The following is a 19503-nucleotide window of genomic DNA, read 5'->3' as shown; positions in this document are numbered from 1 at the left end:
ATGTTGTAAGAAGGGACCATTCCCTGGAGAAGGATGTCATGCTTGGTAGGGTGGAGGGTCGACGAAAGAGGGGGAGGCCTTCAACGAGATGGATTGACACTGTGCTGCGATGATGGGCTCAAATGTAGCAGGGATTGTGGGGCTGGCACGGGATCAGGCAGTGTTTCTTTCTGCTGTGCGTGGGGTTGCTATGAGTCGGAAACAACTCGACGGCACTTAACAACAACAACAACAAACTTTATATGGAAGGAAAGAAACTTCGGATAAGCAAAGCATTATTGAAGAATAAGAACAAAGTAAGACTCTTGGATCTTAAACTCCTGGATTACAAACAAACTCCTGGATCTTAAAACCTACTATATAGCCACAGTAGTCAAAACTGCCTGGTATTAAGGGGGATCTATGTAGTAGATCCTGGATAGAGAGGGAGAACAATATGGAACAAAATTCAAAAGCATTTGGAAAAACCAGAAATGGGACCAGGTTTGCTGGTCTGATAGAGCCTGGTGGAACCCAGAATTAGAAATACTATTTGACCCAGCAATTCCATTACTTCATGTATATACTAAAGAAGGGAGAGCCAGGACAAAAACAGATATATGCACACCTATGTTCATCACAGCAATATTTACAATGGCCAAACAATGGAAACAACCTAGGTGCCCATCAACAGAAGAATGGATAACCAAACTATGGTACATACACACAATGGAATACTATGCAACCCTAAAGAATAACGCAGAATCAGCAAAACACCGTATAATGTTGATGAACTTGGAAGACATGCTGAGTGAAATAAGTCAATCACAGAAGGACAAATATAGTATTAATTCATTATTGTAAAAAGTCAAGGAAAGGTTTATATATGGAAGGAAATTTTCTTTATTGGTTACCAGGGGTGGGAGGGAAGGGGAGGGAACACTGTTAGATGGGTAGAGAGAAATATTGATTTGGGTCAAGAGAAGGGCATTGTACCAAATATGAGTGATCAACACAGTGGCACTGAGGAAGAAGAAGACATAGAGAGTGCATGGGAGGTACAGACAACAAAGATGAACCCTTTTGCACATACGAACTGGGTTGTCAGTGAAGGCAAACACTGATCTACAAGTGGAGAGATGGGTGGACAGGCTGAACATACCTAATAAGGTATGTCTATGCAGAGTTGCATGTGTCCCTGATCATGTGTAGGGTTGGTAGACGACTATTTAGACAAGTGTATTTGTATGTTCTGTAAGAATTTCCAGGTATATAGTAGACCTGACAAGGGACAAGCTTGTAGTTACTTCTTGGCCACAGCCAGCTACTCAGAGGGAGCAAATAGTTGGACTTGTGGGCTTGGGACCACAGTTGCAGGGGACATCAAGCTCAACTGGCATAACATACTACACAAAAACATTGTTACACATCCTACTTTGGTGAGTAGCAACTGGGATCTTAAAAGCTTACAAGCAGCTATCTAGATGCAATGATGGGTCCCTCCTTATTCAGAGCAAAGAATGACGCAAACCAAAGACGCATGGAAACAACTAGTCCAAGTGACTGGTACACCATGTGATCCTCAGCCTGTATGATTATGAGACTAGAAGAACTAGATGGTGCCTGGCTACCACTGTCAACCACTCGAAGGGGGATCTATGTAGGAAATCCTAGACAGAGTGGGAGAACAATGTGGAACAAAACTCAAAATCATTTAAAAAAATAAAACACGGGGGGACTAGGTTTGCTGGTGTGATAGAGCCTGATGGAACCACTGAGACTATGGGCCCTAGCTGCCCTTCGAGTCTGAAATTGAACACACTCCTGTGGCTTCCAGCCAAACAAAAGACAGGCATATGAGCTGAACATTTGCATTAGGTAGATACACTCCTCAGAGAGATCAATTATGGGAAAATAAAGGGGCTGTGTATGCACAGGTAGATAGCTTGGGGTTGGAGCGCCTGGGAGGGAAGGACACAGAGAAGAGGTAACTATGGGGAGGGAGTGGGAGGGGAGCTGTTGCATTGTGGTAAATTGTAGTCAATGTCATGAGATAAAGTGTATGTGAGCTGCTGCATGGAAAGTGAATTTCCTCTTTATTAAAAAAAAAAAAAGAAGAAGTGATTAGATTTAGGACCTACCCTACTGGGTTATGCCATAATTAACATAAAGAAAAAATAAAAGCCCTATTTCCAAACTAATCACATGCTCAAGTCTAGGGGCCAGGACTTCAAAACATTTCTGGGGCAGACACAATTTAATCCATGTTGTTGTTAGGTGCTGTCAAGTTGGTTTTGATTCATAGTGACCCTATGTAGAACAGAAGGAAACACTTCTTGGTTCTGTGCCATTGTCACAATTGTTGCTATGCTTGAGCACATCTTTGCAGCCACTGTTCAATCCATCTCATCTCTTTTTCACTGGCCCTCTACTATACTATGCATGATATCCTTCTCCAGGGGCTGATCCCCTTCTAACAACATGACCAAAGTACGAGAAAGTCTGGCCATTCTCATACCTAAGGAGCATTCTGGCTGTCCTTCCTCCAAGACAGATCTCTTTGTTCTTTTAGTAGTCCATGGTACATTCAATATTCATCACCAACACTGCAATTCAAATGGATCCATTCTTCTCCTGTATTCCTTATTCACCGTTCAGCTCTCGCATGCATATGAGGGTATTGAAAATACCATGGCACAGGTCAGGCACACCTTAGTCCTCCATAACAACAGGTAACTATGCCATTCTTATCTCAGGTATATACACTATGGTAATCACAAAGCTTGGCTTCTTCTCTGACACTTGGTATCCTCATTGCCATAAGAACGAACAGACACCTAGAGTATCAGTGTTCAAAGTCACTATCAACCAGGGTTTTATGCATGGATTAGGCAACTGATCAGGTATATAACAAAGGCTAAACTCGATGCTTATTATCATTTTTCTATGCAAATCCATTTTTTGCATATCCTTTATATACATACTTAAATATATATATACACACACACCAATATATATAGATATAATTTTATTTATTTTGTTGTTGAGAATATATATAACAAAACATACACCAATTCAACAGTTTCTGTATGTACCATTTAGTGATATTATATTCTTTTAGTTGTGTAAACATTCTCACCCTCCTTTTCTGAATTATTCCTCCCCCATTAACATAAACTCATTGGCTCCTAAGGTTCCTATCTAATCTTTTGAGTTCTGTATGTACCATTTAGTGATATTATATTCTTTTAGTTGTGTAAACATCCTCACCCTCCTTTTCTGAATTATTCCTCCCCCATTAACATAAACTCATTGGCTCCTAAGGTTCCTATCTAATCTTTTGAGTTGCTATTGTCCATTTGATCTCATAAGAAAGTTAGTACCCATACAGATAGAAAGTACCATGGACTGCCAGAAGAATGGACAAGTCTGTCCTGGAAGAAGTATAGCTGGAATGCTCCTTTGGAAGCAAGAATGACCAGACTGTCTCACCTACTTTGGTCATGTTGTCAGAAGTGACCATTTCCTAGAGAAAAGGATATCATGGTTCGTAAAGTGGAGGGTCAAGGAAAAAAGGGAAGATCCTCAACGAGATGGATTGACACAGTGGCTACAACAATGGGCTCAGGTAGAGCAAGGACTGTGAGGCTGGTGCATGCGGGGCAGTGTTTCCTTCTGTTGTACACAGGGTTGCTATGAGTCGGAGCCAACTCTACGGCACCTAACAACAACAACAGAGTCATTAACTCACTAAACTCATTAAACAAACAAACAAACTCACTGCCATCAAGTCGCTTCCAACTCATAGTGACCCCCATTGGGTTTCCGAGGCTATAAATCTTCACAGAAGTAGACTGCCCCGTCTTCCTTCCTTGGAGCAGCTGGGTGGGTTTGAATCACTGACCCTCTGGTAAGCAGTCAAGTGCCTTATCCACTACACCACCAGAGCTCTAGTTTTCACTAGTTTAGCTAAACTATTATTTGGTTTTAAGAAAACTTCAGGGGATATTTTTAGTTTAAGGTTTAAAGATTATCACAAGGCAGCAGACTCAAGGTTCATCTGTCCCCCCTGGCTCCAGAAAGTTTGGAGTCCCTAAGAATTTGAAATTCTGTTCTGATTTACTTTTTTTTTGATCAGGATTCTTCTAGAGAATCCTTGATCAAACTGTTTAGTAATGGTAGATGGGCACCATTCAGTTCTTCTGGTCTCACGGCAAAGTAAGCAGTTGTCCATGGAGGCAATTAACCACATATTCCGTTTCCTCATCCTTTTCCTGCTCTCTTCCTCTGTTCCAGGTGAATAGAGACCAAATGATGTATCTTGGATAGCCACTTGCAAGCTTACAAGACCCCAGGCATTATTCATCGAACTAAGAGGTAGAATGGAGAAACGAAACATATTATTAGGCCAGTTAACTAAGATGTCGTATGAAACCATGATCCTAAACCTCCAAACAAAGGAACCAAATCCCATTTGGCTTTTGGTTGTAAACAGTAGCTTCAGTAGCTAGTTTTTTTTTGTTTTGTTTTGTTTTTTTTAAGCTGTTGTAAATGTATCTATCACGTAACTTTTGCCAATTCAGCTTTTTACAAGTGTATAAATTGACAGCAATTACAATAATCAGCCATGTAACCTTACCCTTAATTAATGTGATTTTTCCATCACCTTTTCCTCCTGTCTCCTGTTCCTGATAACCACTAGTAAACTTTGGTCTCTCTGTATTTTCCTTTTCTTGTCTTTTTTTATAAGTGAGGTCATACAGTATTTGTCCTGTTATAATTGGCTGATTTCACTCAGCACAGTGTCTTCAAGCTCCATCCATATTGTAACATGTATCAACATTTCATTTTGCCTGCTGGCTAAGTAGTATTCCATTGTATGTATGTACCACATTTTGTTTATCCCTTCATCTGTTGCTGGGCATTTAGGTTGTTTCCACCTCTTAACTATTGTGAATAGTGCTGCACTGCAGATGGATGTACAACTCTCTGTTTGAGTCTCTGCTTTCAGTTCTTTTGGGTATATACCTAGCACTTCAATTGCTGGGTCATATGGTAGTTCTAATTTTAGTTTTTTGAGGAACCACCACACTGTTTTCTACAACAGTTGCACTATTTTACATTCCCACCAGCAATGGGTAAGGGTTCCACTTTCTCCACATCCTCAGAGTTTGTTGTTTGCTGTTTTTATTTTTTTTCCTTAGCCATCCTGGTGGGAGTGTAATCCTATATCATTGTGGTTTTGATATGCATCTCTCTAATGGCTAATGATGTTGAGCATCTTTTCTGTGTCTGGTGGCCGTTTGAATGTCCTTTTTTGGTGAATTGTGTATTTAAGTCCTTTACTCATTTTATGATTGGGTCATTTGTCTTTTTGTTGTTAAGTCATCAAAGTTTGATATATATTTTGGTTACCAGGTTCTTGTTGGATACATGGTTTCCAAAGATTGTCTTCCAGTTGGTAGCCTTTCTTTTCACATTTTTGGTAAAGTTTTTTTAATGAACAAAAATTTTTCATTTTTATGATGTCTCATTTATTTATTTTGCCTTTGGCTATTTCTGCTTTTCCTATTAGATAATCTATTGCTGACAGCTAGATCTGACAGCGCTGGCCCTGCTTATTCTTCTAAGAATTTTGTGGTTTTAGTTTGGATATTTAAGTGCTTAATCCATTTTGAATTTGTTTTTGTATATGTTATGAGACATGGATCCTGTTTAATTTTTCTGCATGTAGAAACTGAATTATCCCAGCACCATTTATTGAAGAGATCCTTCTTTACATATCAAATGGACTTAGCACCCTAGTCAAAAATCAGTTGACCATAGGTATGTGGAGTTATTTCTGGACTTTTAATTCTATTCCCTTGGTCTGTGTGTCTTTTATTATATCAGTACCGGGCTGTTTTGATTACTGTAGTATACAATATGTTTACTATATACTGTATACTACAGTATACAGTATGTTTTAAAATCAGGAAGTATGTTTTAAAATCAGGAAGTATGAGTCCTCCTACTTTCTTCTCTTTGAACATTGCTTTAGTTATTCAGAGCCTGTTACCATTCCACATAAAACTGAGGATTGGTTTTTCTATTTCAGTAAAGAAGGCTGTTGGAATTTTGACTGGATTGCACTGAATCCATAGATTGCTTTGGACAGTACTGACATCTTAATAATATTAAATCTTCCAATCCATGCATATAGAAGATCTTTCCATTTATGTAAGTCTTTTTTAAATATCTTTCACCAGTGTTTTATAATTTTCATTGTATAAGTCCTACATGTCCCTTGTTAGATTTATTCCTAGATACTGTTTCCCTAATTTCCCTTTCAGATTTCTCATTGCTGGTGTAAAGAAACTCAACTGACTTTTGTTTGTTGATTTTCTACCCTGCAACTTTGCTAAATTCCTCTACTAGCTCTAGAAGCTTTCTTGTGGAGTTTTTTTGGGATTTTCTTTATGTAGAATCATATCATTCACAAATAGAGATAATTTTACTTCTTTTTCAATCTGGATACCACATATCTTCATATATTAAAATAAATAAATAAACACCCTTGGTTCTCATTGTGCTTGCCTCTCATTAGTGGAAAAAAGCATTGTGATATGACTTGGGGATTTTAACAAGGTACTAATATCATTCTCCTCTGTCACATAGGGCCATTATGAGTTGAAATCAACTTTATGAGTCGAAATTCACTCAACCTCACCTAACAACAAATACAACTGATATCATTAAGAACGTTAATATTTCTAAAAGCTGGCCTTTGTTGCAAGTGGGATGATTTTCCCATTTCTTCTGTGTCCAGAAGCCTTTCCTGGCAGAATTTCTAGCCCATGAGACCATTATCTTCCTCTCACATGAAGCATACAGTATAGTTTTGACACACAGTTTACAGTAACCGTTGAATGTCCACACAGTCTGTTATGCTAAATCACACCTGGTGTCAGCATAGAGAAGGCTCTGGCAAGAGTCCTTGCCACTGGGACCGAGAGGCCTCTAACTCCAAAGCCAAAACATGGCAGTGTTGCAGGGAGCCTTCAGAGCGCCTGGCTTACCAGCTGGGTAAATTAACCTGCTTGTTCTTCTGTTTAATGCTTTATGAAAATTTACTGGGCGCAAAAAGTGGCAAGAGAAACCAAGTCTTCTCACAGTGAGCCTGCCTGGCACCAGTGAAGGAACGAAGCCACTGAGAAAGTTGATACGAAGAGCTGGCAAGAGGAAAAGGTGCAAAATGCAATGAAAATCGAGCTTGGGGCCAGCCATCACGTTGTTTTTATTAGCGTTTTCTCTAGGTAAACATTTAATTATAGAAGATCTGGAGCTCCTGGTGTTAGCAAGCTAGGTAAGATGACACTGGGCTCTGTCGCCTTCTCCAAGTTACACATTTTCAAAGATATTGTGGCTGCCACAGGCTGCAAAGAGAATCTTCCCATGTGGCTGGACTCTTGAGACGGGTCTTTTGCTATAACCAAGCCATCATCCAAAAAGGGCAGAATGTACATTTTTTAAAAAACAAAATCCTGATAGCAGAAATAAAAGTATTTTTCTGAGTATGGTTTTCTTTGGCAAATAATTAGGGAGCAAAATAGACAAACCAAAAAAAAAAAGAAAAGTAAGCGATTATTGTAAATAAGTGTATGAGTATATAGCTGAGCTACAGAAATCAAATTATACAGAGGTGGAACCAACTGAAAATATTTACTGGGGAGTTGTTTACTCCTTTTAAAGCTTCGCCTACCTTAAAAATCGTTTATGAGAATAAGGATCCAGTTTAATGTACCTGCAAGCAATCTCTCTCCTGCATTCTCTTTCTGCCATCACGTTGCTTATTTTGTTACCTGGTTTCTTCATTCCTGGCTTCCAGGAAGGCTAATTAATTCTGACGCCTCTCAGGCTCCTCCTTTGTGTCACTGTTCTGCCATAGAAAGACAAGAAGTCAAGGGCTTCATCCCATGGCTAGCTGTTTGTGTCTCATTGTTAGACATTTATACTTCGATCTGTAAACTTTTATAACCTCATACTTATGGAGACAAGATTCTCTGTGTCAGCGCCTTAGAGAACTGTTGTTGAAGCAACTGGCACACAGACAGGCAGCTCCCAATGGTAACATAGGCTCTGGGAGCTCATTTAGAACCTACCCTAGTAAAACCTGTAGAAATGGCAAATGATTTTTTTTTAACCTGTATATATCACATTTAAAAAATAAAGTGAAGGAAGTTGTTCTTCTTGTTGTTAATTGGTTCCTGTTATTTACATTAAATGGATCAGTGTTGAACAACATAGCATCTCAGATCGACTAAAGCACTAGAGGAAGACATCCGCCAAAAACTGTTGTGAACCTCACTGTAAAACTGCTCAAGCAAGGACAGGTGAAAAGTCTGTTATCTGATGTGCATTGGGAACCCCAGCCAAGCTGTCTCACTAAATTAGAAGCCAATCATTGTTGATTTACTGTGAAAAACAGTGACAGGCCCATGGATCCTACCCTGCACAGTGATCCATGGCACCTGTGGCAGACCGTGTGTTTTCATCCCCATAATGAAGAAAAGTAGGTGCAGAGTCCTTTGATGACACTGTTCCCTTTCCCTTGTTTACTTTTATTCTCCCACGCAGACTGCAACCCAGCAGGAGGGCTTTTAAACCAAAACAGTTAATTACCTCCTCTAACCCAGAGAAGTCCTGAAATACAAATATAGCCAGTTGAGAAGCAGAGGGCAGCTTTGCTTCAGACTGTACTTTGTACCAGTTGGAGAAGTGAACACCCCTTCTCAGTCCTCAGAGCTGAAGGGGAGAGGGAGAACAATTAGAAGGAGCTGGGAGGGGAGATGGGGGAGCTTTCCCAATTCACAATGAACCCAATTCATATTGAAGTTTCAATTGTTCTTTTAATATCTTGTACTTTGAATCCCCCAAATCAGAAACCCATATACAGACAAACATCCCAAAGGGAAACTGAGTTTCTTTTGGACTAGAGGCCATCTGAGAACAAAAGATGTGCTTCACACCTTCAGGGATGGAATAAGAGCTCATGGAAGGACAGGACCAAGCAGGGATCTCCTCTTCTTAGCACCATGAGGCACATCTGGGATGGATTGTCCTCCAACCCATAATCAAGAACACAGGGCAGCTTCTTAGCAGAAACTGAACTGTAATTAATATCCTACCACCACCTTCATCCCTGTTCTCCCCCCTTGGGCCTTGTAGTTCTCAATTACAGGCTCACACCTGCCTTTTTGGAATCTCCTTTGTCTTTCTAGGAGCTCTGGTGGAGTAGTGCCTAAGGCAATTTGACTGCTAACCAGAAGGCTGGCAGTTCAAACCCACCAGCCACTCCTCGGAAGGAAGGTTGGGCAATCTACTTCCCTAGTGGTACTGCCTTGGAAACCCAAGGAGGGGTCACTACGAGTCAGATCTGGCTCAACGGCAGTGAGTTTGGTTTTTTGGTTTTTGTCTTTCTATTCACCTTCAGGTATCAGCATCCTCCTTACCTGACAGTATACTTATACACCAGTTACTATGGAGTTGACTCTGACTCTTGATGGCCCCTTGTGAGGGGAAAACTGTGTTCCATGGAGTTTTCAATGGATGACTTGGGAAGTAAAATGTCAGGCCTTTTTTCCAAAGCACCTCTGTGTGTGCTCAAACCTCCAACCCTTCAGTTAGCAGCTAAGAGCATTAACCAGTTACATCAACTTGGCACTCCCATTTGTGCTATCCGCTTTTTTAGTCATTCACTATTCCTGCCTCCACCCTTTGCCCATTTCTGGCTCTCTGCTAGGTGGCTACCTCCTTCCTCTCCATCTGTTAGAGTGCTTCTTATGCAAGAGCCAAAATTTGGAAACAACCAAAATGTGCATCAACAGATGAATGAATGAGCAAAATGTGGTACATATACACAAAGGAATATTACTCATCCATATATAAAAATGAAGTACTGGTATACACCACAGCATGGATGAACCTTGCGAACACCATGCTGAGTGCGTAAGTCAGTTGCAAAGGGATAAATACTATATGGTCTCACTTACATAAAATAAACATTAGATAGATGATTGATAGATAGATAGATAGGAACCAAACCAAATATACAGAAACTAAAGATTATAAGTGGTTACCAAGAATGGGAAGGAGGGGGGAAGGAGGGGTTTTGCTTAGGGGACATTGAGTTTATGTTAATGGAGGTGGAATAAGTTGGAAAAGGAGAACAGTAATGATTATACGACATGAAGAATATGATCTGTCACTGAATTATGTAAGTAGAAATTGTTCAGTTGGAAAAAAATAACCATCCTATGCAAGTCTTCGGAAAGCAGCCCATGTCTCAACTGAGTCCCCACTTAGCCCCCTGTCTATCTCAGCCTGAAGTGCTATCTCCTGCCTCAAACTCCCATGACCCCTATTATCTCTTCCAGTGAACAATTATTTCCCTTCTCATTTGTGTGTCTTTCATGGCCACAACTTGATTGCCACAACTCAATTACAAATTCCTAGAGTTCAGCAGGATAGGTTTTGTACATTTTTTCCTGTCTTTGCTGCACTTGTCCTAAGCACCTGCCCTACTGAGTAGCATTTGATTAACTCCTCTTCTACTGGTTTGAAAATTTTCAACTACCAGACTAGTGATATCATGTAGAATCTGGGGATGGTATTCAGGAAGTATTCTCAGAAATCACAAGCATTCTTAGAGAAAAGGGACAAATAATGTGAGTTACTGAAATGTTTTCAAGTACCTGGCCTTAAAATACATAAATGAGTGGCTGTGTTTTCCATTCTCCTCTGGATCCTTCTAGTCATACAGACCTGGGTAGTGGACCCTTCAGGAGAGTGTATGCTGAAGCACTCCTGTTTCTCACTTACTGAGTGTCCCACCTGGAACAAACCCCATGGCTCCCCTGTGCTTCTCCTGCCCTACTACAAAACAGAAATTATAATATCACCCCCTCTGAGGCTGGGAGAAGAAGCAATAAATGAGAATAAATAGGTAGTAAGAGTGAAAAGAGCCATGAACTTGTAGATTCCAAAGCTCTACAGACATAGCTCCTGGTGGTGGTTACTGATATTGAGAAAGGCAAGACCAGCCTTTATTAGGTAAATACTTTGTCATTTTTAAAAGCTGTATACAAAAATAAATTTATACTGGTTGGTATGCAAGAGTAAAAATTAACAACAGTAAATACTATTACATAAACAATCCTGCGATGACAACAAACACCCACAAGTATATTTAAGTTTGGCAGAGGATAGTTCTACATACATATTTGTTGTATGTGCTGCAAATATATCCAGGTATATACTAAACTATACAAGAGGCAGAGTTATGAAAACTTGTTAGCCATAACCAAACACCTTGAGCAACTAAGTGAGCTTGAGGGCTTAGGACCATATTCTTGGACCATATTCTTAGGACATCAAGGTCAACTGGCATAATATAGTCCATAAAGACAATGTTCTACATCCTACTATGGTGAGTAGTGACTGAGGTCTTAAAAACCTGTGAGTGGCCATCTAAGATACAATATTGGCCTTTTCCCATCTGGAGCAAAGAAAGTGAAGAAAATCAAAGGTAACAATTCATCCAAAGGACTAAGTGACCACACAAAGCACAGCCTCTCCACAGCCTGAGACCAGAAGAATTAGCTGGTACCCAGCCACCACCAACCACCACTCTGATGGTGATCACAGTGGAAGGCCCTGGGCAAAGTGGGAGCAAAATGTACAACAAAATCCAAAACCATAAAAAAAAAAAAAGACCAAACTTTACACTGATAGAGACTGGTGGAACCCCCGTGACTGTAGCCTTGAGATACCCTTCAAGCCTGGAATTAAACCCTTCCCAGAGATCACCTTTTAGCCAAACAACTGACAAGCCTATAAAGTGAACACCACCACCTGTGAGGAATGTACTCCTAGGAGCAGTTAACCATACAAGATCAAAACAGCAGCATTTGCCCAAACAAAGTACAGAAGGCAGGAAGGGGCAGGAAAGATGGGTGAATGAAAATGGGAAACCCAGGGAAGAAGTGGGAAGAGTACTGTTATATTGATTAAAAACTGTATACAGCTTGCAACTAATGTCAGGAAACAAAACGTATCAGTTGTTCAATATGAAACTAATTTGCTCTATATACTTTTACCCAAACCACAATAAAATGTGTTTTGAAAAAAAAAAATTTAAGTTGTATACAGTGTACCTCAAAGCTATACTACTTATTGGTGGGTTAGTAAACCCACCAATCTCAAACTTTGGTATATAGCCAAAAGTATTGAAAAAAGGAATGCAAACAGAAACTTGTATACTAGTGTTCATTGCAGCACTGTTCACAATAGCGAAAATGTAGAAACCACCTTAATGGCCATCAATAGATATGGCACATACATACAACAGAGTATATTACTCAGCCATAAAAAGAAATGAAGTCCTGATAGATGCCACAACATAGATGAACCTTGAAAACATTATGCTGAGTGAAATCGGGACACTAAATTTCTGTTACTGGTGGTAGAATAACTTGGAAGTAGATAGTGATGATGGTTGCACAACATGAATATAATCAGTGTCACTGAATTGTACATGTAAAAAATGTTAAAATGGCAAATATTTTTATATATACCTTTACCACAAAAATTTTTTTTAAAAAACTACACCACCAGATCATAAAGTTAACAAGAAATATAAAAAGCAGTAACAGCAAATGCCCACAAAGGGCATCTTCTGAGCACTAGTTCTACAGTTCCCAAGGATTTGAAGCTGAGGTCCCTGAGAGGCCCATGAGGATATATGATAGGGTCCTTCAAGAAAGACAAGGCATGTCACTTTTGTTGTTGTTGTTATTTGCCGTCGAGTCGGACCCAACTCATAGCAACCCCCTCCTTGGGTTTCCGAGGCAGTACCACTACGGAAGTAGGTTGCCCAACCTTCCTTCCAAGGAGTGGCTGGTGGGTTTGAACCACCAGCCTTCTGGTTAGCACTCAAGAGCCTTAAGCACTATGCTACCAGAGCTCCCATGGCACTTTTGTTGTTGTTGTTGTTATGTGCCGTTGAGTCGGACCAGACTCATAGTGACCCCTCCTTGGGTTTCCAAGGTAGTATCACTACAGAAGTAGATTGCCCAACCTTCCTTCCAAGGAGTGGCTGGTGGGTTTGAACTGCCAACCTTCTGGTTAGCAGTCAAGTGCCTTAGGCACTATGCTACCAGAGCTTCTATGGCACTTACAGTTGAGGAAAATCAATCATGAGGAGATAATGAAAGGGCAAGGTAAAAATAGAGGAAAATGGGGGAGAGGCAACTGATAGGGCTATGGCATCAAGAGAGCTGTGTTAGACTGTGTTCTCTAGAGAAGCAAAACAAGTAAAGCTTATATAGAGATAGAGAGAGAGAGAGAGAGAAATTTATCTTAGGAAAATGGCTCACACACTTACAGAAGCTGGCAAGTCCAAAGTTCCTGGATCAAACGTCAAGCTGGAGGCTTTTCCATGTCAAGCTGGAGGCTTTTCCCGACTCTTGCAACCTCAGGGGCTGTGGAGCTCAAGGCTGGTGGGTAGTACACTGGCTGTTGACTCCAACAAATGACGAATCCAAGATCTCCAGGCCGAATGGTGGACTGTTCACTCACGGACAGTTATAGGTAGCACAACAGAATCCCAACCCACAGAAGAATGTCTCTCTTCCCAGGATGTCCCTGGATATACTGGAAGCAGGCCACACCCCTAGGGAAACTCCCTTTCAACAGACTGCCTGCTCAAACATAATCATCTGATCCCATCATGGGAATAACCACATCACAACAGCTTAAACCACACAGAATTGTGGTCCAGCCAAGTTGACACACAGCTCCAACTATCACAATAGCCAAACACAGCCAGTAGACACCTGAGGGTACACTTGCCAAGGCAAAGCTAAGTGAAGAGGCTGATGGAAGTAAGCCTCTCTTTTCCACTTGAGTTTTCTCTTTCCAGCTGATTTTCATTGTACTTTGTTGGAAAAAGGAGCTCTGGTGGTGCAGTGGCTAAGGCATTCAGCTGATAACCATAAAGTTGGTGGTTTGAACCCACCAGCCACTCCACAGAAGAAAAATGAGGCAGTCTGCTTCCTTAAAGATTTCCAGCCTTGTAAATCCTATGGGGCGGTTCTACTATGTCCTGTAGGGTCACTATGAATTGAAAGTGACTCAATGGCAGTAGTTTTGTTGAAAAACAGAGATTGAAAACACAAAATAAAAATATCGCAAACCCCCTACCTCACACCATGTAAGAAAACTAACTCAAAATATATTAAGACCAAAATGTAAGAGCAAAGCCTAAAACACAGGTATAAATATTCATGACCTTGGATTAGGCAAGACACGATTTCTTAGACATGACATCAAAAGTATAAGCAACAAGAGGAAAATATAGATAAGCTGGACTTCAGTAAAATTGAAAACTTTTGTGTTTAAAAGGACACTATCAAGAAAGTGAAAAGATAATCCACAGAATACAAAATATGTGCAAATCATATATCTGATAAGGGACTTGTATCTAGAATATATAAAGAACTCTTACAACTCAAAAGTAAAAAAATAAATAAATAATGGGCAAAGTATAAAAAGAAATGAAGTCTCAGTACATGCTACAAATGATGACCTTTGAAAACATGTTGAGTGAAAGAAGTCGATCAGAAAAGGATAAATATTATATGATCTAATTTAAATGAATAACAAGGGGAGGGAGGGAGAAGGGAAAGGGATAAGAAGAGCCGTTGTCTGGGAAGCAATGTGTTTTTATTTATGGTGTTGGGAAACTTACCAACAATAGATGATGGTTACACATGATTAATGTAACTGATCCTATTAAATTGTATATCTGAAAAATGTTGAATTGGCAAGTGTTGTGCTATATGTGTATTTGTGCAATAATTTTTAAAAATGGGCAAAGGATCTTGCCTTAGTTTACTCCTGCTGCTGTAACACAGATCCACAGTGGGTGGCTTTAAAGAACAGAAATATATTTTCTCACAGTTCTGGATGCTAAAAGTCCAAATCAGGGTCTCAGCTATATCGATTCCTTCCTTCTAGGGATTCTTTAGTATCCCTTGATTCCTTGACTTTTAGATGATCAATCCTCACATGGCATCTGTCTTCCCCTACTGTGCTTGCCTTTGTGTATAATTTGCTCATTTTATAACTCAGAAGTGATTAGATTTAGAAGCCACCTTATGTGGGTATGATCTAACTAACACTACAACAAAAAACCCTATTTTTAAACAGGATTACATCTATAAGTATCCAAAAACCAAACTCACTGCTGTTGAGTCAGCCCTGACTCACAGCAACCCCTCCTTGGGTTTCAAAGGCAGTATCTCTACAGAAGTAGATTGCCCAATCTTCCTTCTGAGGAGTGGCTGGTTGGTTTGAACCACCACCCTTCTGGTTAGCAGGCACTATGCGCTACCAGAGCTCCTATCTGTAAGTGGAAGGGTGTTAGAATTCCAATACTTATTTTAAATTAAATTGCGACACAATTTAATTCCTAACAGATCTGAACAGACTTCTCTCCAAAAAGTTATATAAATGGCTAACAAACATATGAAAAGATGTTCAATATCATTAGCCATCAGGGAAATGCAAATCAAAACCACAATGAGATAACACTAAAATTTAAAAAAGAGAGAGAGGGAGAGACAATAATATGTGTTGGTGAAGATGAGGATTAATTGGAACCCTCATACACAGATGGTGGGAATGTAAAATGCAATTTTGGAAACCAGTGTGGCAGTTCCTCAAACGATCAAACATAAGACTTACTGTATGATCTAGTCATTCCAGCCCTAAGTATATACTCAAGAGAAATTAAAACATGTCCACATGAAAACTTATACATGAATGTTCATGGCAGCATTATTCATAATAACCAAAAAGTAGAAGACGTAATGTCCATCAACTGATAAATAAAATGTGGTATAACTCCACAGTGGAATATTATATGGCAATAAAAGGGAATGAAGTAATGATACATGCTACAAGGACAAAGCTTGAAAACATTATGCAAAGTGAAAGAATCCAGTTACAAAGACCACATATTGTATGACTCCATTCACATGACATGTCCAGAATAGGGAAATCTATATAGACATATAGTTTATTAGTGATTGCATAGGGCTAGAGGGAAATGGGGAACAACTGCTCAGTGATACAGTATTTCTTTGGAGGTATTCTTAAAGTTATTGTGGTAATGCTTGCACAATTCTGAATAGACTGAAAACCATTAAATTGTATACTTTAAATGGATGAATTAATTATATTTTACATGAATTATATTTCAATAAAGCCATTACCCAAAAAGAAAAAAACCTAAAGATAATCTTCCTAAAATGTTTGTTCCGCAAATAACAAGTAAGATGAAATTTAAGATGTTAATTAGTTTTTAGATTTATTGTGGAAATGTTCAGATATATGCAAAAGTAAAGAGAGTCTACATGTACCTATCAATCAGCTCCAAAAATTATCATATTTTAAAGGTATTTAAATTTTTTTTCCCAAAATTTTATTATGAAAACTTCAAACATCAGAAATTTTTTAAAGATTTTACACTGGATACCCATATGCCTGCTTCCCATGTTCTCCCACTAGCATTTTATTCTACCTTATTTATTCTAATATCTACCTACCTATTTGTCCCTCCATTCATCCATCAATCCATCTTTCTTTTTTCATTCTTTTCAAAGCAGACACCAGTATACTTCCCTTAATTACTTCTGCATACATATTGACTAATATTTGATATTTGTTTGTAATTCTTTTTTCTTTTGAGATTAAATTTACATATGATGAAATGCACACATTTTAAGGGCACATTCATTGGATTTTGACAAAGGGGCAGACCTCTGTGACTCAAATTTAAGCTGCTGTTACATATTTTTAAAAATATTTTTAATTGTTTTGAGACCTTTATTGTAGTGCTAGGCAGTGTGGGATTTTATCTTTTTCAGTTAAACCTCCAAAGGGCAGAAATACCAATTACATATTATGAGCAACCCATCCATATGCATCCTGAGCCTTCTTAGCCCTTTGAAAGAAAGCTGATTTAGTGGTGAACCATAAACCTGTGCTTTAATGTGTCTTTCGTGATTAACAGATCAAAACTTTGTTCTGCCAAAATCTACGTGTTCAGAGTAAACAGAAGTGTGCCTGGTGTGTAGTAGTTTGTGGAATAAATCAGTGAATGAGTATTTAAACCAGTAAACAGAATATATTCAATATTGTTGTATATTTTCTGTTTTCACAAACAGGCAAATTAACATTTCTTTTTCATATAGGAAAAAACAATGAGATAGAAAACTTTAGTTCCTTGCATAAAGGAACCCTACTGGGTTATAATAATCATTTAGAATTTATTTGCCTTTTTCCAATGCAGCCACTACAACAGTTGCTGTGTTAATTATTATAATGAATTTTTATAATTTACACAAAAAGTACAGTGATCTTTTTTTATTGTTTTATATCACAAGCTCTTCTGTTTTTAATATAAAGGTTTAAAATGAAGTTATATGAAAAAGGAACTCCTAAAATGGAACATTTCACTTAGATTTTTACAGTAAACCAAACTCTATTTTTATATATTTTTCAAAAAGATTTTCATATAGATGCTGCTGGTAGGGGCTTTTGCACAAATTTTCAGACCATTCAATACCTGTGACATCATCTTATGAATCAGACATAATGGGAATAAGATGAGATGGACACATTCAGGAAGGACAGAATTTACTAGTTTGTTTTTTTTTTTAATTATATATATATGGATATGGCATGGCAATTTGCCTTTTGTAGGATGAAAATATGAATTGAACACTTTCTTTTAATCAAAAATGTTATGCACCTCCCTGGGGTCTAAAAAGTCTCCTTGTATTTCTTAATCACCAAATCTCAGTCCACACAGCTTCCTTTTCATTAATCTGTTGCTTCCGTTGCATCCACGGTTGTCTAAAACCACCACTTTAGACTCCCTCTGAAAATGGCTATACATTAACATACAACGTTTGAGTGCAGGGAGACGGTGTTAATTCAGATGTTATGAAACTGTGATAATGCCATTATTTAAGGCACTTATTTGGGTATGTTTATACTTTGCAGTTTTATAAATAAGTCCAAGGGGCTACTCTTGGTTGTCACTATCCTCCTTGAATCTCAGATCCCGTCTGTCTTATCCTATGCGACAGTAGAATTGATGCTGCTCTAATCCCTGGAAGTTTGGAACTAATGAACTGACTGCTGAGCTGCCGCCACGGAGCTTGGTCCCAAACTATACTGTACTTCACACTCGATTTATTCTCCAGATGGCGAGACTGTGCCGCCCTGCCGCGAGGGACCACCTCTTCCACTGGAGTGTAAAAGTGGACGGATGTTGTTTTCTTTGCAGATTTGATAATTCTGAGCTAGAAATTTGCAAGGATGATTAGTTATTAGCTTTAATGGGTGCCAATTGAACCAACTGCACACATATTTTCTTCTTTAATTTTGGAGTTGGCAGGTCTTTGGTGATGGTTGATTTATGCACTTTCTTACGTCACCAGAGCATGTCTCTTCCCCAGGTGATAAGAACCCAGTCCCTGAAATCATAGCATGCCTTGGTTCCTGGCCCAGACAGAGTCACATAATACAGTGGCTTATGTATAAGGACAAGTTTATTAGCCACTGGTCCACTGCACTGAGCAGCCCATGGCACGAAATACCTACTGAAAGTGGGAACTTTGGTAGCACCACTTTTCACCACAGGAGTCTGTGAAGACTCATCTGTACCAACGTTCTTTGTGACCTGTGCTCTGAAGTTTCCCCTCTGAAATCAAACATGGTACAAGACACACTATGGTAATCAGCCTCTTCAAAGATCTAATGTAACTGCTAATAAAGGCTTTAATTCCATTATTCCATCTTTTCCAGCTTGTCAGATATTAGGCAAACAAGTTCATTCCACGTTGAGAGCTGTTTACCAATGCTGTCATGCAGTGTTAAAATATTTAGAATGCTGTTCCTTTCAAACCTCATTTTATACAACCTGTTTTGCTTCCAGAGTATAAGACCCACAAGAAAGTTCTTTTTTGAGTGGTTCTTTTTGCTTTCATTTCCTTTTCCTTCTTTCCCAAGGAAGCACTGTCTCCCAATAATCTCAGTAGCTCACCCAGGTAGCCATTCTGCCAAGCCACTTCCTACTAACTTACCTAACCAGGTGGAAACTTTTTGGGAGGATAGCCAAAGCCAAATAGGAAAAAAGGGGGACAAGAGAATGACAGGGAAGTGATAGAGATGAGAGAGATGACAAAGAGAGATGACCCAAAGAAGGAAAATGTGTGCTGGAGACAGAGAATTTCTTTCTTTTCACAACTGGGAGGGTATCTAGCTAAACACAGAGGACTAAACTTAATTGTTCTTAGAGACTGCTTTCCTCTCAACCCAACAGATGGCATGGGTGTGTTTGCTAGCACAGTAACATATTTCACCATTAAAATACCAAAAGGAAAAAAAAATCAACATGCTTGTTGGTTGGTA

General features: G+C 39.1%; 1 protein-coding gene across 1 annotated transcript in view; it reads left to right on the top strand.

The window, feature by feature from the left end:
* The window catches only part of CLYBL (citramalyl-CoA lyase), a 208031-nt gene that overhangs the window by 153662 nt on the left and 34866 nt on the right, over positions 1 to 19503 (top strand). The gene's annotated exons all lie outside the window — the stretch shown is intronic.

Source organism: Orycteropus afer, unplaced genomic scaffold (assembly GCF_000298275.1).
Source record: "Orycteropus afer afer isolate SDZICR_OR568_19922 unplaced genomic scaffold, OryAfe1.0 scaffold00206, whole genome shotgun sequence".
In the NCBI taxonomy this organism is placed as follows: Eukaryota; Metazoa; Chordata; class Mammalia; order Tubulidentata; family Orycteropodidae; genus Orycteropus; species Orycteropus afer.
Note: the sequence above shows the minus strand (reverse complement) of the source record. Positions and strands in the feature narration are given on the sequence as shown.